We start from the raw sequence: 24194 nt of genomic DNA, 5'->3' as shown, positions 1-24194 counted from the left end.
TGATTAGAACGCCATATTTGAGAGAAACATGCATAGACTCAGATATAAGCAGGCAGATTTTAAGAATTAAGATTGATGTATGGAACCCAATAAAAACCCTTGGAAATATCAGCCTGGTATCTTTCTTACACAGTCCCCAGCAGCCTGACCAGGTGAGCAACAAAGGTCATTTCCTTGAAGGTACAGGAACCTCCAGATATTTTGGAGACCTCACATGAGAAGTACTCACCCAAATCTATAGATATTGCAGGCAATGTTTGATGACATGTCTTTGCCTTAACTTTCCTGGCCTCAAGAGTCCAATCTGAAGATTCCTTATGAAAAATTCCAGCAAAGCAGATTTAAAGAGCCTGTGTGGTTAATTACTATTATTACTGCTCCTATGTAAATAACATCACACATTTATTGAAACTGAATTTCTTTGGCAAACAAATTAATCTTAATTTGCCTATCTTTGCTAAAAATGAGGGTGATTTTAGATAGGAAAATTACATTTCAGTAATACATCTTTGTGGATATTAGATTCTTATGCTAATCATTGGCTTTTGAGGTTTGTTCCTATCTGTAAACTGGACTAGATCCTGAATTCTAGTTTCCTCCAATATCTGGCTATGACTCTTCAAACTAATGTTTCCAATTTTTCTCCCATCCTCTGACCTGGAATCAATGAGAACTAAAACTGCCCTCTCCCCAAGGCCACGCGAGCTAAAGTGGGACAACTTGATAACAAACTTCAGAGAAATCACCACAGCTGCTCATATCTGGACAGTCTTTGTGCTCATTGCAGAAAGATCACCAGTGACATTCAAACTGCAGACCAGGAGAATCTATCAGACTGTCACTGCCTGCCTTCACTCCATCTGAAGATGGTTCAAGACAGATATCTAGAAATCTCAACTGGCTGCCTTCAGAACTCAGAAACTGGGATTATATAACCTGTTTCAATCATTAACTACTGTTTTTCATTTGTTTCCATAGAGATGCTTCTTGCACCATAAGGCCTAATTTTGGGAGCCACCTGCACCATCACCTCCTGAAATAAGAGACAACCATTAACCTACTTTCAAGACTGAGACTTGTTTCTGAAATTGAGATATACCAATGTCTTAGTTGGTCCTTTCTTAATGTTTCAACCTAAAAATTGGCACAAACATTGAGCTGACTATAAACTCATATATAGCAAGTATGTCTCTAGTCCATATTCCCCCCTCCGAGGGGCATGAAGGACCCAAGGAAGGTATTGCCACCTTGGCATTGTAGGGGTTCAGAATGAGTCACCCCAAGATGTGCCTCTGTGGTATGCAGATTATTTTGCTTTAAAGACAACTGAGACCCTGTGGGCTCAAAAGAAACTTCTGCTCCCCCTTAACTAGCTAGAATAATTTAAATTAGGGACCTTGCCCATAAGAGTTATCACCAGAAATAACCTTTTTTTTAAAACCTATCTATGTGGCAGGGCAAACTAATCACTGAACATCTGCTCTTCTTATCGTCCTGCAGTGACCTTACTCCCCTCTGGAGCCCTCAAGGCACCTGACCTCAGAATGCCATAGATACTTAATTTTCCCTTTCTGTTTTTGAACCTCTCATGTATGTGGGGTTCCCATGCATATGTATGTAATTAAATTTGGTTATTTTCTCTTGTTAACCTGTCTCATGTAGATCTAATTATTAGACCAGCAGAAAGAACCTTGAGATTGAGGGACTTCAAAATATTTTGTTGGATCTATGATATTTTCTGAGAGAAAAAAATTTTGATCAAAAGGGAGAAATGAGGAATAGAGTGAAGAAATAAAATGGAGTAACTATAGCCTAGCCACTAAGTTACTACTAAAATCAAGAAAGTTGAGGCATGAGGAAATGATACTGTTCTGGTTGTCACTGGCTTGAGAATTCAAACTTTTGAACTTTCCAGTCCTGAGTCAATGCCTGGATACACACCAAACCTCCAGAAAACCCTCTGCTTAACCCCCTGGAGGACTAAGAAATGAATGTTCACATATCCTGACAATCTGACATACATTATCCAGACCATCGGGCATATAAAGGATTACTACTTTGGACCAATCCAGAAGCTAAGAATGCAAGGCTGATTCTTTTCAATAATGCCCTTTTTACTATAAAACTCTTAGCTTTTCTTTCTACTTTGGAACACTGGGGTGTAGCCTAGTTGTGTTTCTGGTTTGCAAACTGTAAAACCCTTGAATAAATCTTCATTTATTTCTAGTCAAAGCTTCTTGGACTCTTTTTGAGTTCACTGGACGAATGGAATCACATAGTATTTGTCCTTTTGTGATTGGCTTATTTCACTTCGCATAATGTTCATCCATGTTGTAGCATATTGAAGAATTGTTAAGGCTGAATAACATTTCATTGTGTATACCACACTTTGCTTATCTATTCATCCATGGATAGGCATTGGGGTGGCATCCATATTTTTGCTAGTATAAATAATACTGCTATGAAAATGGGTATATAAATATTTCTTTGAGACCTTGCTTTAATTTTTTGGGATACTGTGATATTGTGATTTATAAGATGTTCAAAATACATTTCTCAGATATATTTGATCTTTATCCATAGTTCCTGACTCACAGCTCCCAAAACCCTTGGGATTTCCCGAGGGATAAGAGCAATGGGAACATCTTTCGTTATATTTGGTTTCTTGTGCTCAGTTCCTGAAAATGCTTATTACTTTAAGGTGATGTGGGTGTCTTGTTATACATAACAAATACTTTCCACCACAACTGGGTTTATGTTAGTAAAGGTGACTTTTGCAAAGCACCTAAGGATGGAGGCTAGTTGCCAGGAGAACCAACCATGAATAGAGGGTTGGAGCTTACTTACATGCATATCCCCAGAAATGGAATTGCTGGATCATATGGTAATTCTATTTTTAATTTTTTGAAAAACTCTCTACTGTTTCCCATAGTGACTGTATCATTTTACATCCCTACCAACAGTACACAAGTTCCAATTTCTTCAAATCTTCATCAACACTTGTTATTTTCCTTTACTTTTTTTAAGAGCAACCATCCTAATGGGTGTCAGTTTTTCTGATTAAACTTTTGTATTTTGAGATAATTATAGATTCACATGCAGTTATAAGAAGTAATAGAGAGGTCCCCTTCATTTGGTTCTCACCCCGCAGTTTTCCCCAATGGTAGGAACTTAACAATAGTACAGTATTCCCAACCAGAAAATTGACATTGACACAATCCACAGATCTTGTCAAATTTCAGCAGTTTACATGTCCAGGGTAATCTTTTTCAAACAATCACATCTGATCATGTCACTTATCTGTTAAAAGCATTTCAAAGGATGTTCATTGAATCATTGTTTAATTAGTAAAAAATAAATTAGAAACACCCAAATGTTCAGCAATAGAAAAATGGTTTAACAGAGTACATCATATTCATATAATAGACATACAATGCAGCCATTAAAAAGAATGTAGCAGCTGTATATGTACTGATGTAGACTGGTTCCTATGGTCCATTAATTTCCTACTGAAAAGAGCCAGATGCAGAATAGTGAGTACCTTTTAGGTATGAAGACAGAAGTAGAGAAGGATAAGTAAGATATTGGCCACAGTGCTTGTCTTTGGAGAGAAAAAAGCTACATAGGCTGAAATTCAGAAATAAGATGAAGATTGTTGCCACACAGCAGCTTAACCGTTTGTTTCCTTGAACCTGCCCCCCAAAGAAAGGAGAGTCTGTAAGATGGATCCTTTCAGGGGCTTTGCTAAACCTTTGTGTTTGCACCTTATACCTCCCTGTTTGGTCCCAGAAAGATGACTGGACAGCCAATGACGAGTAAGATTCCTCACGGAAGGAACAACTCAAGCCAGGCGCAGTCGCGTGGGGACCAACAGGAGAACCCACGGGGTTCACAGAGGTGGGCACAGCCCCCCACCTTCCTCAGGCTAAGGAGAGCCTCAGCCTCTGTGGCTGCATTCCTTCTGGAAACCTGCAAGGAAAGTGATTCAATGAGGTGCTCTCCATCTATTCATATGCATATAGGTTTTGTCCCTTGGGGAAGTTGAGACTTGTGGTCCAGCTGCCTGCAGGCAAGGGTGATTGACTCCAATCGGCTTTCTATTATGATGTATAGAATTCACAGATCTTGAGATTGACAAGCTTTAGCTCCTTTACTTCCCCACCGAACTAATAAAAGCTGATGCTAGGCCCCATTCGGGGCTTCCAGTCCTTGAGATTGGGGGTCCCTTGATCTGACTTAAACTCTATTCATGGCTACTGTCTTTTCTTAACCCTGCGCCGCCCTCCTCGCTCCCCACAACCCTCGTCGCGCATGACGCGACAGAAGACCTGTTCACTCTATCTGTTTTGCAGTAGTTCTCAAACTTTTTGGTTTCAGAAGCGCTTTACACTCCTAAACCTTATTGCTGATCCCAAAGAGTTTTTGTCAATGAGGGTTATTATAAATTAAAGCTAAGAAACTTAAAAAGTATTTATATATTAATTCATTTAAAAATAACATAAAAATAATAAATCAATTATATGTTAATATAAAGATTTTTTTTATGACAAGTAACCATATTTCCAAAAAAAAATTCGTGAGAAATATGGCTTTGTTTTTGAAAATCTCTTTAAAAAAAATAAATGGAGTCACTATAGTTAAGCTGCTAAATTACTAAAATTAAGTAGGCTAAGTCATGAGGAAATGATTCTACTTGTGCTTTAACTAGCTTGGAAACTTAAATTTTTGTATTCTCCAGTTATGCCTGGAGAATATGAATTCTGCAGAAAGATAACCCTCTGATTACTCCCTGAAGGACTTAGGGAAGAATGTTCATGTATCCAGACTGCCTGACATCCATTATCCAGACCACCAGACGTTTGAAAGATTATCCTCTTGAAGCTAAAACTGCAGTACTTATTTTTCTCAAGAATGTACTTTTTACTATAAGAACACTTAGCTTTTCTTCTTCAGAACACTGGATATTACGTATGTGTTTCTGGTTTGCAAACTCTAAGACCCTTGAATAAATTTTTATCATTTGTTTCTAGACAAAGCCTCTTGATTCATTTACTCTTGGTCAACATTCTCATATCTTCTTCTGCATTCAATCTGTTGCAATATATTTTTTTGGATTATGTAAAGAAAATTCAGCATCACAAAGATAATGTAGTTAATAGCCTTTTGGGGATATTCGTTGACAGCACATCAAAATTTAAGAAGTGGAAGTTTTTTAAAGGTTAGTCGTAATGTAGAATCTGAAACCATAGCAATGACATTTTCATACTCTGTTACATTAATATCTATTGTTTTATCTTGCATTTTGAATGAATATTTTAAGTGTGCCTGATTTTATAACATGCATTTGTCATTTGGAAAATATTGATTGAGTTTAGCAAACCTTCCAAATTTTAACACATTTCATTATACAATATTGAAAAAAATCACATTTGTTACTGTCAACTTCTAATCTTATCAGTGAAGTCTTTAAGTATTAGTAAAAGAAAAAAGAAAAACACAGTAGTTTTCCTCTCTACTCATAACACTTCACACCAAATGTGTGGGGTTCTTTTCCCACATCAACCAATTCTCTGGACACCAACTGGGGTTCCTACAATTCAATTCTGACACTAACAGACCCCACAGGTTAAGGGCTCAGTCCCAAGACTGCCCCCCACTTCAGATGCCAGCCGCAAGTATCAGGATGTCACCTGTATTTCTGATTAATCAGTTATAAACCTGGGGTTCCCATGACCCCCTTTTCAGGTTTGATAATTTGTTATAATGGCTCACAGAACTCAGAGAAACACTTACATTTGCTGGTTTATTTTAAAGGAAAAAAAGATACGGGTGAGCAGCTAGATAAAGAGGTCCATAGGGCAAGATCTGGAAGGGTCCTGAGTGCAGGAGCTTCCATCCCCATGGAGTTGGGGCATGTGACGTCCCAGCACCTGAATATTTTCACCAACTCAGAAGGTCTCTGAACCCCTTTGGTTGGGGTTTTTATGGAGACTTAATTGTGTAGGCGGTATTGATTAAACAATTGGATATTAGTGATTACGTCAATCTCCAGCCTCTCTCCCCTCCCAGAAGTGGGAAATGGGGCCAAATATTTGGTCATGATTGGTTCCTCTGGCAACCAGGCCCCATCCTACAAGTGTCACCTCATCAGCATAAACTCAGGTAAAGTTGAAAGGGGCTTATTATAAATAACAAAAGACACTCCTCTTACCCTATCACTCAGGAATTTCCAAGGGTTGTAGGGGCTCAGGAACAAAGAGGAAGACCAAATACATATTTCTTATTATATCACAATATCATGACTAAGAAGCTGTCAAGCTTACAATGGTGGACACAAGTATTCCAAAATTCTAACTTTTACCTGAAAACTCAAATTTTACTATAAGCAACAAATACTGTCAGTTGTTTTTCACGGAGTGACAGGCTCACTTCATTTATTTTTGAGAAAATGTGTGCCAAATATCAGAGTCTCCATCACCATTGTTTTGCCAACATAAGAAACATCCAAACCTGTAGAGAATATAGAGAATGCCAAAAAAAAGTATACATATTTTAGGAAAGGATAAATCTGTGTTAATTGTAATACTTAATATACACCGGTAACAAAAGATGAGTACAAGTCACGTGTGACGTCTGCAATGACAAGAGGTGCTCAAAGTGGTTCCCATCAGCGTCCAGACACTTCTGATTACGGTGAACTACTGCTTGAGCAACGTTAACCAAACTGTCCACTTGTATGCACTATTTTGGCACCTCTGGTATTTTTGAGTTTATTTGAGCCAAACTGACAACAATTTCCGGGAAGCAAAATCTCAATGGACTGAGAAAATGCTCTGGAGAATGACAGTTTTACAGCTTATTTAATACATTAGAATAAAAAGAGGAGACATAGAGGAGGATTACATGAAATCCACTGATGGTAGATTAGGAGACAGGAGAAAGCAAAGTGGGGAAATCTCTGGGATTGGATTAAAAAGTAAAAGGAAAGAGAAACATATTTCTTTTATATAGGTGGGTACAGGATAATTAACATTTTACAGCACACAGAGTTGGTATTAGGGCAACAAGATAATAATGAGGGGTTCTATGTTCTCATGCTTTGGTGGGAGGTTGTGCCCTGAGGAATGTGGAAAAAGGGAATTACTCTGACATTTCAAAGGTATGTTATCTTAGATGCAAAGAGATAACAGACAGGCTCACTTAAAGAAAGATTGACCTTTGTCAAGGAAGCTACAGGCTTAAGCTGTGACTACACCCCACGACCAGCTTTTAGTAGGAATTTTTATGTTCAGACCATCCCCTGTGATTACTTTCAGTCTCTGAGTTTGCAGGGCCTGCCATGAGGGCATCCCCTGAGCTTGTCAGGTTCAGTCTGTGGCCCCTTTTTCGTCCACAGTTTGTCAGTCTTTGTTTCAAGTGAAAATGGTGTTCCATGAAAAAACAGCTAGTTCAGCTGGCAACTCAAATTGTCCCATGAGTGATTTTCCTTGAGACAACAAACATCCTTTGGTAAGCAGAAGAAGTACTTCTCCCTTTCTTACACAGAATATTAAAGACAAAGACATGTACTACTCACAGATTGAGATTTAATAACAATACTTTCTACTGCTCCATCAAGGACATTTACAAGTGAAACTTTTTTTTTTATGGCAAATACATGGAAATAAAGAATACAGTGGCTACTAGTACACTTTGGCGTGTCAGGGAGCAAGAACTTTTCCTTTACCCACTCAGGTTCAGAATCTGGGAGCCTGTGAATTAAACTAACAAAAGACAGATTAACAGGAGAAAAGGCATACCATTTTTATTAATATTTACATGCATGGGAGTTCACAGAAAAGAAGTGAAACTTAAAGAAGTGGTTAGACTTGGAGCCTTATATACTGTTCTTACAAAGGAAAGGTTCTTTGGGTTTCAAGGGACAATAAACCGTGGGGAAGTGGTTAGGAAATAGATGAAGGAACTAGTGGAAGATGTGGGTTATTTTAGTAAGATCTGTCTATGCAGACCCAGCTTGGTGTCTACTCTCCATCCCCAGTGACGAGAGTTGCTCTTCTCTTCTTTGTCCTGGGGGAAATACCTTCACAAAAGGAAATTGATGCCCTTCTTTTATGAGCTAAAGGGAAGACAAGGAACTCTTCCTGAATCTGTTGATTCTCAGTTGCCTTCAGGTCAAAATAGTCCTTGTGCCAAGTGGCACGTTTTGAAGGGCCTATCATGGCTCCTTCAGATGCCACTGCTTTAATTTGTGTTAAGGCGCTAACAATTTTATCCACCATTGCTTTTGAGTGATCAGTCCCATAACATAGTGAAAAGGCAAATAACATTTCAGTAGTACTGTGAAAATAATGTTGACCTTGTGGATCTTCTGAAAGGATCTTGGAGACCTCCAGATCCATGGCCACCCTTGGAAAACTGCTCTACTGTATTGTGTTCCTTGTTTGTTTACCTTTACCAACAAAGACAATTTTATTTCCTTGTTTTTTTCTTTTTTTCCCCCTTCTTCCACCTCGCCGCCCCCCCCCCCTCTGGTTGAAGCCGCTGTGTCTCAGTCTAGCTGTGTAGGACCCAGCTCCCTGGCCCGTGTGGTATTAGGAGCCTTGTGCTCCCCGGCTGAGGCGGTCAGTCGCCGGTCATTGATCAACAGCCGGCCACTCATGGCAGCCCATGGCAGCACACGGTAGCCCACGGCAGCCCACAGCAGCTCACTCCGACCTCCGGCTGCTCACCGCAGCCCAGCTCCAGACAGAGCTGTTGTTCACAATCTTAGCTGTAGAAGGCGCAGCTCACTGGCCCCTGTGGGAATCAAACCAGCGACCTCGGCGTTAGGAGCACGGCGCTCCAACCACCTGAGCCACCGGGACGGCCCTCAGAGACAATTTTAAAGCATCCCTTCCTAGCCTCCCACTGCCGAGGAAAAAATACAAATGCCTTGGCGTAAGATCTCACACCCCGTGTGACTGGCCGCTGCCTCCCGGCCTCCTGCAGATCCTCACCCCACATCAGAACACCAGCCATGCTAAGGGAGTTGCTTGGAATTACCAGAAAGTATTTGCATGCGTTGCTTTCCTCCTGTCCATCTCCATTTCCTCCCAAGCGTTCTTTAAGCCCCAGCCCCACAGTCATCTTTCCTGACTCCCCAGAAAACAAGGCTGGTGCCACAGACCGCAGTGAACGGCTGTGGATACCCAGCTGGGCAGGATGGAGTGCCATCAGCCAAGCATCTTCCTGGGCCTAGTCAGCGATAGGCTCTTTAATGCCACATCTAAAAATCTGGGCAAGGCAATGGGGCAGAGCTGGGGAGAGGTGAAGCCTGCTGCAAACTCTGGAGTGTACCATGGAGGAAGCCCCCCCCTTTCTGTTGCCAAGGGCCTGGCTCTCCCTGTGCTTCAGGGAGTGGGTATTGGGGATGATCCTTGTGAGTAGCCACAGGGGACCCTAGAAGGACAGGCCTAGGGCAGCCAGACAAAATATAGAATGTCCAGTTAAAATTGAATTTCAGATAAAAAATATTTTTTATTTTTTTATTTTCGGTATAAGGATATCCCAAATATTGCATGGAGCATATTAATGGTAAAAATTTTTATTCAATGTTTATCTGAAATTCAAATTTAACTGAGTCCTGCATTTTTATTTGCTAAACCCAGCAACTCTAGGGAGGCCCTTACCATTCAGTTCCCCAAGCCCCTTTTTGTACATGGTGTCACCTCTGTCCTTCCTGGACCGAGTCCTGCTGCCTCCACAGGAAGCTTAAACAGGTTACTTGAAAAGGATCCTTTCAGTCCCAAAGCCTGGGACATACTATGTGCTGGAATGGATACTAGGGGTAAGGGCGTGCCTTTGGGTAACTTTATGCAAAAGGGGGTTCTCCCTTACAGCTTGGGCCTTCTTGGGATACCTCTGGGGAAAACCTCCTTTTTTAACCCACCTCTTCTCCACACTCTCTCACCCTCCCCCAAGTCCTCTCTCTAACTTTCTAGGACTGGTGTCTCTGCAAACTGTTCCCCCAAGGACTGGCCACCACTCCTCACAGAGCACTGAAACCCAGCTCCAGCCTCCTGGAGGGACCCCTGGGTCTCCCGCGTCCCCTGTGGGGTGGGCTCTCATCTGAGGCCTTCCTCCCCTGCTTGTCGCTCTCCACCAGCCACAGCTGTCTCCAGTTTTCTCCTTTTAAGGACCTGAGGCAAACTCTCCTCCCTACAGGAGGACTTTTTCCTTTCAAAGATCGCAGAGTGGAGGAAGTGTACCCTCCAGCTTGCTTGAGGCCCTGATTTTCCTCTGATTAACATGCCCTCAACTGTCTTCCCTGTAGAGAGAACAGCCCTCACCATATTATGCTAAAGTTGCCTTTCCCTCCTTCCCGGCTGGTGTTCCCAGCATCCCCACAGAAATTGAAAATGCCTCCTGCCGAACCACCTAATGGAATGATGCAAATCTGCTGCTTCCTCCAGCCCAGTGTCCCCTCTGAGAAGAAGGCCATAGCAGGAGAGGTTTCAATGGCGCAGGCCCAGCTGAGGGCCAGTGTCTGGGAGAGGCTGTGTAGAGATAGGTCTGAGATTGGTTAAATTGCCCCAGGGTGTGAAGTGAGACTCAAGGAACTTCTGTTGTTGAGCACTGAACTGGGAAAATAGTGCCCATCGAAACTAGGATGGTGCATTCTGGAAGGGTGATGTGTTGTCCTAGGGAAGGTAACAAAAGAGCTGGGGCTGGTGTGAGGCCCTGTGGTCATTGTTGCTGGGTGTGGAGAAGTATCGGAGGTTTGGGGCCAGTCCTGGCCTCAACCTTCTGATCCCCAGCTGACAAGCGAGTGAGGCCCAGAAGAAAGGTGCATTGTCCACGACCCACAGTCATGGAGTCAGGCCTAGAAGCCAGGGCTGTGCTCTCAGTTAGGAGGGGAGGACTCATGGCCATGGGGCACACTCTCCCTCTGCTCCTGCAGGCAAGGGTAGGGCTTCCTGATGAACTCTGGGGGCTAATCAAACATTCCTCCCTCCAAGGCCCCTACTCTCACTGCTGCTATTGGATTCACAAGGTCGGTTGTCAGAGACTGGCTATGGGATTGGCCAGATGCCTGCTGTTTTAAACACACCGGCTTCCCACAGAGGTGGGCACCTAGATAAGAGGGACAGGGGAGGCACAAGACTGCCGCTGCCCTATCATGCGCAGGCCTGGGGGGAGTCCATGTGGAGGCTGCTCCCGAGGGCGTGCCCCCTCTCTCCTGTGGCATGTTGTATATTTCAAAGCAATATACCCCGGTCCCTGTGTTCTTCTTACAGTGAACTTTGACACTTGTCCCACTGAGAGGTGGAGCCTGTGTGCCCCGCCCTCTCATGTGGGCAGCCTGTGAACACAGCAGAAATGATGCTATATCACTTCTGCCTGGTTCCTTTTGGGACTCTTGTGCTTGGACCCCAGCTGCCATGTGATGAGAATGCCCAGCGTAGGTAGAGGTGCTCTGCCCACAGCCAGCATCCATGTAGGCAGCTGTTGGATTGACTTTAGCCCAGCCACCATCTGACTGCCACCATGTAAGACCCCAAAAGAGAAGCATCCAGCTGAACGTGGTCAAACTCCAGAACCGTGGGAGATAATAAGACGATTGTTCTTTTCTTATGCCACTAAGTTTTGGGGTGGTTTGCTGCACCATAGTGACTGGAACATATCCTATCATAGGCTCCATCCTGCATCATGAGCGGCCTTGGTTCAGTGTGTGGGCACCCCAGAAGGTCTGTCCAGACGCTCTGTACTCTCCCCATGTCCTCCTGCGCCAACAGCCACCATTGGCCATCTCTTGGGCCTAGAAGGACATGTTCTTGCTGCCCTCGACAAGACAAGCTGAGGCAGAGGCAGCTCAGGCCTAGAGTGTGGGCTCAGGGCCTCGTAAGCAGGGGACCCAGAACGTAGTCTAGAAGGGGTGTGGCTCCAAGTGAGTCTACCCTTGTCCCAGTGCGGCAGGGAGCTGGCAGGGGAGGACCAGAGTGCGCCTCTAAAGCGCAGGGCCCAGACAGGGCCACTGCTGTGGTCAGGGCAGCACTGGCCAAGCCCTTTCTATCCACCGTGTCTCCATCCTCCCACAGCCTTGCCCCACTGGGCTCATTGTCTTCTCACAGAAAGTAAGCCTGGGCACAAACGCAGCGTGGCCAAGGCCAGGTCCCCTCCATCACAGCACACTGCTCCCAAGGCCTTGGCACACAGATACTGGATGCAGCATTTCTTAGAAATACAGTCTATATACCTTTGTTTTCAAACAAAACAGAACTGTAACAGCTTTAGATTAGGAAACCTGAAATAGAAGTACCCAGCCTTGACCCTGGGAGAAGAGGCCAGAACTCAGCAGGCTGGAGGCATCCAGCTGCTATCCAGCCGGAGCCCAGTCCCACTGGAAGTCACCAAAGCAGCTGGCAGTGACTCATTTATCTCTAGCTCCCCACCAAGGGATCTCTTCATGGGCAGCCCAGTCTTTAAACCCCATGTCCACCGCAAGGAGTGTCCTTTAAAGCTGTCTGGCCTTGAAGGGGGTGGTCCGCTCCTTATCTCTCTGTTTTGTTCTGTGCTGGTTTCCTGGCCAGTTATCAGGGGAGACTTTGGTTTCTCTGTCTCCCGTTATCTCCCTACTGGGTTTCAAAGCCACCCTCTCAGCAGCTCTTGGGCTGAGCTGGTGCCTGACCCTGCAGAAACCAGACAGCTGCAGGGGGGCAGATTTCCCTCCAGCTGGGGTCTCCTGAGTGCAGATATCAAATTCCTGGAATTGCCTGTCCCTTGCCCACCAGCCTCAGCTATCATCAAGGCTGGCTGAGTGTCACCTGTGGCTGCTCCAGAGACAGACTTATGATCATCAAGAGGGAGGGCCCCAGGGAGCCTAGATTTGGTGAGTTCGCAGACTAGCCACTGCTTTTTTTTTTAGTCTTCTCACTCCGCTTTTGTATGTTTATTTATTTGCCAAATACAACACCAAAAAAATATATTTCATTTCTTAAGAAAAAAGGCCGTTTAACTCCCAATGAGTAGGCAGTCTGTAAGGTCAGATGAAAACGATTGTGTCCCCCACTCCCAGCCCCGGCCCCACCAGGAAAGGACAGCCGGTAGCCTCGCGTGATTCCTGCAGCCTGGGAAACCTCGTGTGGGCTGCATCAGCCCCTGGACAGATTCAGACCCAGGCCTGAGGAAACGAGCCTCTGGGAATAGTACAGGGCGGCCAGGTCCCAGCACACACTGGGCTGGGTCACGGCCGCCACCACGTTCACAATGTTCACGCCCATCCTTCTGCCTCCACTCAGGTGTCACCACCTGTCATGTAAGCAAGGCGGCTTCCTGGGTGTCAATCCACCCAGTCCCATAGGCCCCAGGCTGAGAAGGGCCCCGTGGGAGCTTTAACGCTCTGCTACTGCCATCTTGAAATCTGTACAAGAGGCCTTGCATTCCCATTTTGCACTGGACCTTACAGATTATGTAGCTGGTCCTGCCTCCGCGACACCTTTCTGATGTCACTCCTCACGCTCCACTGAGCCTGCCCAGGCTCACACAGCCCTTGTGCTCACTCCCCTCCCTCATAACCCCATCACTGCACTGAGGGCCCTCCCCCCTGATCTGTCTCCCCACCAGATCCTGAACCCCTGAGGGCTGTGTCGGAGTCTACCTGTGTCCTGCGCCACACTTAATGCATAGCAGGTGTTCAGTGATGTGTGTTGGAATGAACAGCCCAGATGGGTGAAGGCCTGGCCCAGTTCCCGACAGGATTCTGCCCAGAGCTGGGCTTCAAACCATTTCTCTTGCTTTGGGGCCAAAACAATCCTCCCTGCTCTCTTGCTCTCCTGACCAATGGCTAAAGGCCAAAACCAACCCAGACCAAAGCCAAATATAAATTTGTTTTTCTGACCTAGGACCCAAATTGATGTATTTTGTTTTTCCCAAAGGCGCTCTACCATTTTCTACAGCAGTTAAAGCCAACTCATCCAGAACATCAGAACATCCTCAACTATCCAGGGCTGGGTGGGGTAGAGTCAGGGTGAGGACCAAAACTCGACCTAAGGAGGACTGCGGGCCCTGCAAGGTCGTGAGGGATTCAAGCTGGGTCCTAAGCAAGAGGAGGTGGTGAGCTGTGGGCAGTCCACACTCTTGTGCATGTGTGGGCAAGCGGGGTAGCAAGTGCTAGGCTGGATTTACAGAGGAAAGGAAAGGAAGGGTATGGCTTATACCAGTTCTGTCAAACCCACCATGCAACTCTCTTATAGCCTTCCACCCATCCATCACCCACTCATTCATTTATCTATTCATTCATCCATGCATGCAGGGGACGTGCTGCACATGAGGAAGACTGACAAGTTGCAACTTTTTGATGCTTAGCTTCCAATCCTCTTTGCAATAAGGCAGAGCCTGTAAATAGTAAATGGGGGAATGTGCCGGTGGTGCCCACCTGGCTCCTTGCACTGAACACAAGTCCCACAGAAGCACCCTCTGGGCTTCTGCTGTCTAATGGCAGCCTTCACCTTGCTCTGGGACCCAGGCCCAAGTCTCCTCCGTCAGCTGAGTTCTCACCCAGCAGGCTCTGGGCTCCGTCTGATCAGTCTCTAGTGGAGGCCAGAACCTTCCGTCACCAAGTCTCCTCGGCCTGCCCTGAAGGCCTGAGAGGTAAAATGAGCCATAGACCCCCAAAACTACTGGAACACCCTCTAGGTGACAAGCTCTGGGATCAGCTACCCAGAAGAGTGTGTACCAGTTCCAGAAAGGAAGGGCCCCAGTCTACCTTCTAGAACTCTAGTTTTCATTGTGGGCACCCCAGAAAGAATTGTTGAAGGAACGAATGACCAGGGCTGGGCAGACTCTAACTTCTGGACAATGTTTGGGCACAGCTGGTCAGTACTTGTCTGCTCAGAGGCAGGAGAAGCCAGGACTGTAGGAGGAGCTGAGAATAAACGTTTATATTCTCTAAATTCAAAAAAGTAATGACCTCTGGGTCCAAGTCCTAAGCCATGAGCAAGTCACTACACGTCCATTTCAAACCGGCCCAAGTCACCACTGACAGCGTTCCTTCCCACCCTGCGAGCCAGCCAATCAGTGGCGGCCTCGTTCCAGTGACCCTGCTCTGAGAGCCAGCCAATCAGCAGCAGCCTTACGCCCCAGCGATACCGCTTCTGAAAGTCAGCCAATCCCGAAACGCAAAGGCTGATAGTCAGCTAATGGGCACAGTTCAGCTTCTGAAAGTCAGCCAATCGCTGAACAGCATGCTTTCCATACCCCGTATAAGATCAGTTCTTGGTGACGCAGGTTCTGTGCTTTCTCTGTAGGTAAAGGGTTTTTGATGTTTTTTCTCCTTGCAAGGAAGTAATGACTTCACCTTCGCTGTTTCCGATACATATCCCGGAGGAGGAGGGCTTGCCTTCGGAACGTATGTCCCAGCGGCGTTTAAGGGCGTCTGTGGCATCGCTCCCCGCACACACTAAGATTTGGACAGGCTCCCTGGAGCCCGGACTGGTGGTTTCACGGTCTCCCGGCCACTTTTCTAAAATCCTGTGCTCTTCTTTCCCCAGTGGTGTCTTGAGAACCCCCGGGAGGGGTGTGTGGCTGAGGTGGGGTATCTTCTGTGGGGCTTTACAGGCCAAAGGAGGCCTTATCCCCCTTAGGAGGCTTATCCTCAGGGGGTCCTATTGAGGGGAAGACACAGCCCTGATCTCCCAGGGCTGGGCTGAGAAGGACACTAATGGATGGATGGGGGGGCATCCATGTCATCATATGTGATTGGGTGACATGGTCTGATGAAGGAGGCAGGACAACTAAGCCAAACAAGTCTGGAGCTCGCAGGCCACACACTCACGCCCCCTCATGCAGTTGGTAAGGATTGGGGTGGGGTAAGTCAAGGAAGGCTTCCCATTGGAAGTGAGGGGCCCAGAATGCCTCACCCAGTTGCACTCACATTACTCCCCAGTACTTAGGGTCAGGGAAACAAAGACAACAACACAGCTGCCCGCTCTCCATCTGCTCCCAATCCTGTCCCCCAATATCCGAGGCTAAACCTCTGATGGCGTGAGCCTAGGGCAGGAAATTCTTTCAGAAGAGAGCTTCTGTGGGCTTCTTGCAAAAGGCCTGGGTTGGCATGGAAGGAGGGCTGGCTGGGGCATTTGGAGAGCTGGTACGATAAGCAGAACCAGCCTCTGTGAGGATTCCGTATCCCCTGCCTGCTTTGCCTCACTCTTCCGTAGAAACACCTCTCTCTGAAGCTTCCCTCCCCATTAGAGCCTCAGTCTTCCGCTTGTTCAGTGGGTGCAGTACTGAACACATCCCCTCCCGCAGTCTGCTCCATTTTTCAGCCTCCCAACCCCCACTCCCAAGCAAACCTCCAAGAGGCTGGTTTGCATTACATTTTGCCTCTTTTTGCCTGGTGGCTCCTTTGTCTTTTTGGAGACCCCCGGGGATCTCCTGGGTTCTGGCTCCATGGAGCTTTACTCCTCCGTGCCTGCCTGCAGGAAGACTAGGTTCATTAACTCTTCCCCCCTGGAGGCCAGGCTGGGACCAGGGTAAAGCCAGCAAGGTGCTTATGGGGGGGAAATTAATGAGGCGCTCACTCTTAGGAGCCAAGGGTGAGTGCCTCTTTGAATTTCGCACCCTGGTGCCTCACTTGCCTTACCCAAGCCCCTGCTGGGAGTGTTCTGGTCTCTGGGGTCTGAAATCAAATCTCGTCTAATATGCCCTAGAAGCTGTGAGCCCTGAGTCTGTCCTTGACTAGACCCCCTTCCCTGGCCCCCAACCCTCTTGGAGGGGAAGCTAGAAAGGGTAAAAAGTTCTGAGGTGGGTGGGACTGTAAAATCAATATCAGGGTCAAGAATCGGAGGGGAACCCCCCCCACACACACACACACACCCATCCCAGGAAATGAAAACCATGCTGAAGGAACCTGCTGCAGAGGGAACAAAGTAGGTCAGGCTGTGATCACAAATGCTGATGTGAAGGGCTCTGGAAAGGGCCAGACTGAATGAAGCTGGGGGTTTAGCCCCAGGACTCTGATAGGAATTAGCTGTGAAAGGGGACTGTCGTAAGACCAGGATTGACAAGGCACTGAGGACCCTGCCTGCATGTGTGTGGGCATGCCTAGGCCTCAGCACCTGGTCAGGCACTGGGGTGACCAGCCCCGTCTTGGCCATGCCCATTCTTCACTTTGCAGATATTTTATCATGCTCCACTCCTCAGGCATCGCTCCTGCTTCCAAAGTCCGTCTCACACCTGGAAGCCCCTCTGTGCCTGGGTCGCTGTTTGTGGTCTAGGGAAGTACTTTCTTGAGTCTAGCTGAAGGAGTACGTGCTCACTGGCCCCTGGCCCCTTCTAGAGTTTGGATGGGCATGGTATATAGGCCCATGTGGGTGGGAAGGCCCATGTGGGTGGGACAGGGCTAAACCAAGGCAGGGTGAATGTCCTCTGTCCTCCTGTGGCAGGGTGGTGCTGGGGGTGGGAGGGGTGACTGCGTGTGGAGGGGGCGGTCCTGGATTAGTCCAAGCTGGGCCTTCTGCATTCCCTGCGTGTCTAGGAGGCCTGAGCTGACCGGCCAAACACTCCCCTTTCCCCCTGACATCTCCACCCCATCCCCACCCCTCAGCTGGCAAGCAGGGCATTGTTTTCAGGAGGTGTTTAACAACAACTTAGTTGCCTGATAGTTCTGAGCCTCACCTCCTAAGAGTGTAGAGAGATCCCAAATTCCCTGCCTCCCCTATTTCTCCTCCCACCTCCCCCAGGGCTCGGAATCCCCCCAGGAGGAACTAGAACCAGTTGCCACCTGACACTTACGAGAGCTCTGGTAGGCAGGCTGCTAGCCTTGAGGTGCGTCCCTCCAGTAGCAGGGAGCTCATCTCCCCCCACAGAGTGAGATGACAAAACCAGATTGGACCTTGGAGGCAGGCGGAAAGCCTGGAGGAGGCTGGAGGGACCTGATCATAAACCAGAACTGGTGGGGCAGACCCCACACCATTGGTCCCACAGCTTTGACAGTGAGACGGAGCAGAATGTGCCGTCCCAGAATGTGTCACTTGGGCACGTGGAGTATTTTGAGCTGAAAATAACTGGGGTCCAGCAGACTCAGGAAGGGCTTTTTACCTCCCCCTTAGCTGCCTAAAAGGAGTTAGACAGGGGTCTGTACCAGGAAGAGAGTTATTAGCAGAGATAAATTTTTATATCAGAAAGACTTATCTGTAGGCAGGGCAAACATTTGTTTACTAAACATTTGCTCCTCTCATCTTACTGTGAATTGTCTTCACCCCCTTTGAAGCCCTAGACTCCTACCCCCTTCTTCTTAGCTCAGGGTGGTATATGAGCCAAATGACCTGACTGTGGGGTTGTCATATTTTTATGTGGCTCCCATACATACGGAACTTGTTTTTCTCCTGTTAATCTTACGTCAACTTAATTACTAAACCAACCAAAGAACCTAGAAGGGAAGAAGGGAAAAGCTTTCTGCCCCTACAACAGTGTCTGGGGCCATGCCAGTTAAACGGGGTGAGTTTTAGGAAAAGAAGTTCCACCTCCAAGAGAAGAAAGACTTTCCCTCGTCAGAGCCAGGGGCCAGTGATCTGGCTTTTGGGAGCTAATGAGTTTTCTGTCAGTGAGGGAGTTCAAGTTGAGAGTAGAGCTGGGCTACTCCTGACAGGGCTGTGAGGGTTTTCAGAAACGCCCCTCAGAGGGACCCCAGCTGATGGGACAGGACCCCACTCGGGAAGGATGGCCAGGAAGGTTATCTCTTCCCCAGATCCTAGCTAGCGTGTCTGAGAGAGTGCTGGGGGCTGGAGGGATGGGTAGTGAGCCTGGGCAGGGCCTAGACATCCTACTGTCAGGACAGGCCTTTCCTTTGGGCATCAGTAGTTGGCCCTTGGCCTACCCTCCCCCCAGCTCTATTTCTATCCCAGCTCCTGTCACCTGACTCAACTCATTCCCACATCCAGGTGAAGGCAGGACTGACATCTGCAGCCCCTTCACTCTTCAGGGCTGGACCTCACCTCCCTCTAGTGCTTCCTGGACCCAGATAAGTGAAGGATCTCCCTTCTCACCTGCCCAGGTGAAGGGTCTGGGGTCTGACCGCAAATCACCCTGCAGTGCCTCAGTCTCCAGCCTCTCTTTCCCTTCCTCCTCCCTGATTGTGCCAGGGAAGCCGAGCTGGGTCTGAGCTGTCACCAAGAGGGCTCAGAACGGGGTCAGACTCCTGCCCTCAGCTTCACCACTAGGAGAGGGTCCTTCCCTCTTGCAACCTCAGTTTCTCCACTTGAACCATCTCTAAGAGCTTGTCTCAAGTGAACTGTAGGGCCAGGCCTAAGGTGGGGGAGTAGAATCAGGGGTGGGGAGGTCTTGGAGGCTAGAGAAAGCAGGACATGTCCTCAGCCCTGGGGCCTGATGTCTCAGTAATGTGGCCGGCCAGCTTCTGGCTCAAGGGTGACATGTGATGGGCCTGGGTGGGCTTGTGCCAGTGGCATATAAAGCTCAGGATGGTAGGATCTATATACCCCAAGTCCAGGCAATAAAGGGGACATTGGATGCAGAGAATTTAGAAATAATAATCACACAGAATAAAGTCTATCTGCCTTATATTCTCACCATGTGCTGGCAGTTGTAAACCACGTCAGTAACAAAATACTCCTCTGAAAAAGTATTTCATCAACCAAAATTCTAAACAATTGCTACAATTACTGTTGAATTTTTATAATAAATACAATAATCTTCAAATGAACACCTTTCCTTGCTTATTCATTAATAAATATTGTATTCTACATGAAAGTTCATAACACACATGCAGAGGGGGGCTACCAGCATGGTTTCCTGTGAGGTCCCTCACCACCTCTCCAGCTCTGATGCCATCCCTGTGTCCGGTGCCTGAGGCACATACTCTGTTGAAACACTGGGGTCTGAATAAGCCAGGATAGCAGTCATTGCACAGACAAATAGAACTTGAGTGCCTTCAGTGCTACCACTCTGTGTGACAGCTTGGGGGTTTCCATTTGTGTTTAAAACTTAAATTGTGAAATAGTATAAAATGGGAGGTGTAATATTTTTGTTTGATAAATGCAAACTTTGCTTCATTGCATCGTATATTTGTCTCATTTCAGAATCTTGACGTAATCATGTGGAGGAGGGAAGTGTTCGGGAACTGTGTACTGTGAGAATCAAACGTGCTCCATGTGCCGCTGCTTGTGCAGCTCTGCAGGGGGGACCTGGACTCCATGGGGAAGTGGTCAGCTTCCCTGACAGAGGAATGGCCTGAGTGGACCTTCCCAGCCCAGCAGTAGCTGCCCACCGCCTCACCTGTGGATGAGGTTCCTAGTGTAGCCTGCAGCCACCCCGTGTACCAAGTGGGAGGGGCTGGCGTGGGGGATGGAGTGGCTTCAGCTTAGCCCGGAGCAAACTCGGATAAGGAGCGGAGGGAGGCCCCTTACTGCCCCAACACTAGCCAGGAAGGGCAGCCTGGAAGGTGTCTGGAAAACCAACCGGTGCCCTCCAGGCAGGGTCTGCATCTCCCCTCCTCTCCCCTGTACTGGTTGGAGGGGTGCAAAACACACCACTGTGTCCTAAGGATTATTTTGAGCTGAAGATATTTGAGGATCAACAAATGCAGAAAGAGGCTTTTTTCTGAACTTCCCCTTATCTGCCTAAAAACAGAGCCTCCCAAAAGAATTCAAATGTCATAAATCCCTTCCCTAGGAGTTTTTCAACCAGAGAAGATTGAATCCCTTCATCTGAGACCAGGATAAGAAGTCACTTAAACAGACGTCGTCACAAATCTGACATATCTCCCACCTGTTCTCCTAAGGGCCCATTTAACTTTCCTAAGAGTCATCTGTTTTCCCTTTTGCCCCTCTCTCCCCTTCCCCTTCCCTTATTAAGATGGTACGTAATATCTGAGAAGGGGTGATTATTCAAAATATATAAAGAACTCATACATCTCAATAGCAAAAAACCCAAAAAATCCAGTTTAAAAATGGGCAAAAGAACTGAACAGACATTTTTCCAAAAAAGACGTACAGATGGCCAGCAGACACATGGATAGGTGCTTGGGTGTCAGGCATCATAGGGGGAAATGCAAACCAAAACCACAATGAGCTACCACCGCACACCAGTTAGAATGGCAGTTATCAACAAGACCAGCCAAAACAAGTGTTGACGAGGATGTGGAGGAAAGGGAACCCTCGTACACTGTGGGTGGGAATGCAAATTAGTGTAGCCGCTATGGAAGGCAGTGTGGAGAGTCCTGAAAAAAATTAAAACTAGAACTATTATATGATGCAACAATTCCACTGCAGGGTATATGTCCGAAGGAAATAAAAACAGGATCTCGAAGAAATGTCTGCACCACCATCATTGCAATATTTTCACAATAACCAAGGGATGGAAACAACCTAAGTGTCCATCAATGGATGAATGGATAAAGAAGTGGCACATATACACAATGGAATATTATTCTGCCACGAGAAAGAAGAAAATCCTGTCATTTGTAACAACATGGAGGGAACTTGAGGGCATTATGCTAAGTGAAATAAGTCAGACAGAGAAAGACAAATACTGTAAGATGGCACTTACATGAGGAATCTAAAAAAGCCAAACTCGGGCCGGCCCGGTGGTTCATGCAGTTGAAGCTCCGTGCTCCTAACGCCAAAGGCTGCTGGTTCGATTCCCACATGGGCCAGTGGGCTCTCAACCACAAGGTGGCCAGTTCGACTCTCCCAAGGGACGGTGGGCTGTGCCCCCTGCAACCAGCAACGGCAACTGGACCTGGAGCTGAGCTGCGCCCTCCACAGCTAAGACTGAAAGGACAACAACTTGACTTGGAAAAGTGCTAGAGGTAACACACTGTTCCCCAATAAAGTCCTGTTCCCCAATAAAAAATGAGAAAAAAATCTTTAAAAAATAAAAAACCAAACTCATAGAAACAGAAAGTAGATGGTGGTTGCCAGGGACTGAGCGGTGGGGGAGATGGGCAGATGGAGGTCAAAGGGCACAAACTTCCCATTATAGGAGGAATAAGTTCTAAAGTACAGCGTGGTCACTGTAGTTGACAACACTGTATTATATGCTTGAAAGTTGCTAAGAGGGTATGTCTTAAATGTTCTCATCACAAAACAGAAATGATAATCATGTGACATGTTGGAGGTGTTGGCTAGCACTGACTATAATCATTTCCCAATATATAAGTGTATCAATATACTGCACACCTTCCACTTACACGATACTATATGTCAGTTATATCTCAGTAAAGCTGAAAACAAGTAAGATGGTATAGAAACACCGAATTCTAACTGCTTCTTTGAGCCATACTTTCTGTGAGCTCTTGCACAGGTATGTGAATAAACTTTGTCTTTTCTCCTGTTAAGTTGTCTTTTGTCGGTTTAATTCACAGTTCCCTGATCACTGAATCTAAGCAGGTGGAGAAAAAGGAAGCCCATCGTAAATCAAGGAGTCTCTGTATATACAATATACATTCCTAGCGCAGAGCTCCCCGAGCCCTTTGAATTTCTAGAGCGATAGGAGTGTCTTCGTTATTTATGACAAATTCCTTTGACTATACCTGAATGGATGCTAACGAGGTGACTCAGGTTAGGACCCCTAGATAGTTTCAGGAGGGGGGGCTGGTCACCAGAAAAACCCTGTAACTAGAGGATGGAAATGTTCAGCCCCATCCCCCACCCCCACCCTGACCCCTACGGAGGGGAGTGGGGGACCTGGAGATTGGATTATAAAAACTCTTAAACAGTGAGTTCAGAGACCTTTCAAGGTGCTGGGAGGCTGGGGCATGGCAGGGCATGGAAGCTCAGCGCTTGCCCCCCCACGCCTTTCCTGTATGCATCACTTCCGTTAAGCTGTTTATTTGTATCCCTCACAATAAACCAGTAAACCAGTCAGTAAAGTGTTTTCCTTAGTTCTGTGAGTCATTTTAGTAAATTATGGAACCTGGAGAAAGGGGTATGGGAAGCCCTGAATTTGTAGTCAGCCCAGCAGAAGTGTGGGTAACCCAGACACCCCATTTGCAACTGGTGTCTGAAGTGGGGGCAGTCTTGTGGAACTGAGCCCTTTAGCTTGTAGAATCTGACACTAACTCCAGGTAGATAATGTCAGAATTTAATTAAATTGAGGGACACGCCCAGTTGGTGTCAGATAATGGGTTGTTGGGTGTGGGAAAACTTCACACAGGAACCAATTGCAAAAAGAGAGTTTAAGAATCTTGCAGAGAATAAGAACCTTGAGCTTTCTCAGCAATATACACAAAAAAGTTTGAAATAAAGGGCCAATCTCTGGCAGGAGGCTCCGAATATTGCTGTGAAGAGCTTCAAACCAGGTCCGAGGCAGAATAACATTATAGGCAGCACTCCCATAGGAAGAGAGGGCACTTCCCCCAGCAGAGCCATCACCCGCCATCACCTACAGCTTAGGCTCTGCGGTCCTTTTCCTCCCGCTCCACAGCAGTGTATGTGTGGTGTCCTATGAAAAGAGACTGTTATCTAAACGGATGGAATAATGCTACCTGAGATCTCTTATGTAGAAAGTCCTGTAATAAATATGAATAATTTGGAAATGCTGTCTTACCTTATTCTGGGTCCTCTGAAAAACAGCGTGACCCAAGGATTAAGGTGCTAATACAGTATTTCCTCATTATCTGTGGCTTCACTTTCTGTGGTCCCACTGACCCTTGGTCAACCAAGATCCCAAAATATTAAACAAAAAAGTCCAGAAATAAACCTAAGTTCTAAATTATGCACAGTTCTGAGTAGCATGATGAAATCTCGAGCCCTCCTGCTCTGTCCTCCTGGGTTGTGACCCATCCCTTGGTCCAGCGTGCGCACACTGTGTACACAACCTGACTGTTAGTCAGCTAGGAGCTGTCTCTGTTATCAAATCGACTGTCCTGGTATTGCAGTGCGGTATTCAAGCCACCCTTATTTACTTCAAAGTGCAAGACTAAAGATGCTGGCAATTTGGATAGGCCAACAAGAAGCCATAAAGTGCTTCCTTTAAGTCAAAAGGTGAGTACAGTACAATAAGATATTTTGAGAGAGACAGACCACATACCTATAACTTTTATTACAGTATATTGTCATAATTGTTCAATTTATTATTAGTTATAGTTGTTAATGTCTTTTTGTGCCTAACTTATAAATTGTCCTTTATCACAGGTATGTATGTAGAGGAAAAACAACAGTATATATAGGGTTTGTTACTATCCACTATGGTTTCAG

This window comes from Rhinolophus hipposideros (genome assembly GCF_964194185.1).
Source record: "Rhinolophus hipposideros genome assembly, chromosome: 5".
NCBI classification, from domain to species: Eukaryota; Metazoa; Chordata; class Mammalia; order Chiroptera; family Rhinolophidae; genus Rhinolophus; species Rhinolophus hipposideros.
The sequence above is the reverse complement of the archived record's forward strand: the minus strand, read 5'-3'. Positions refer to the sequence as shown.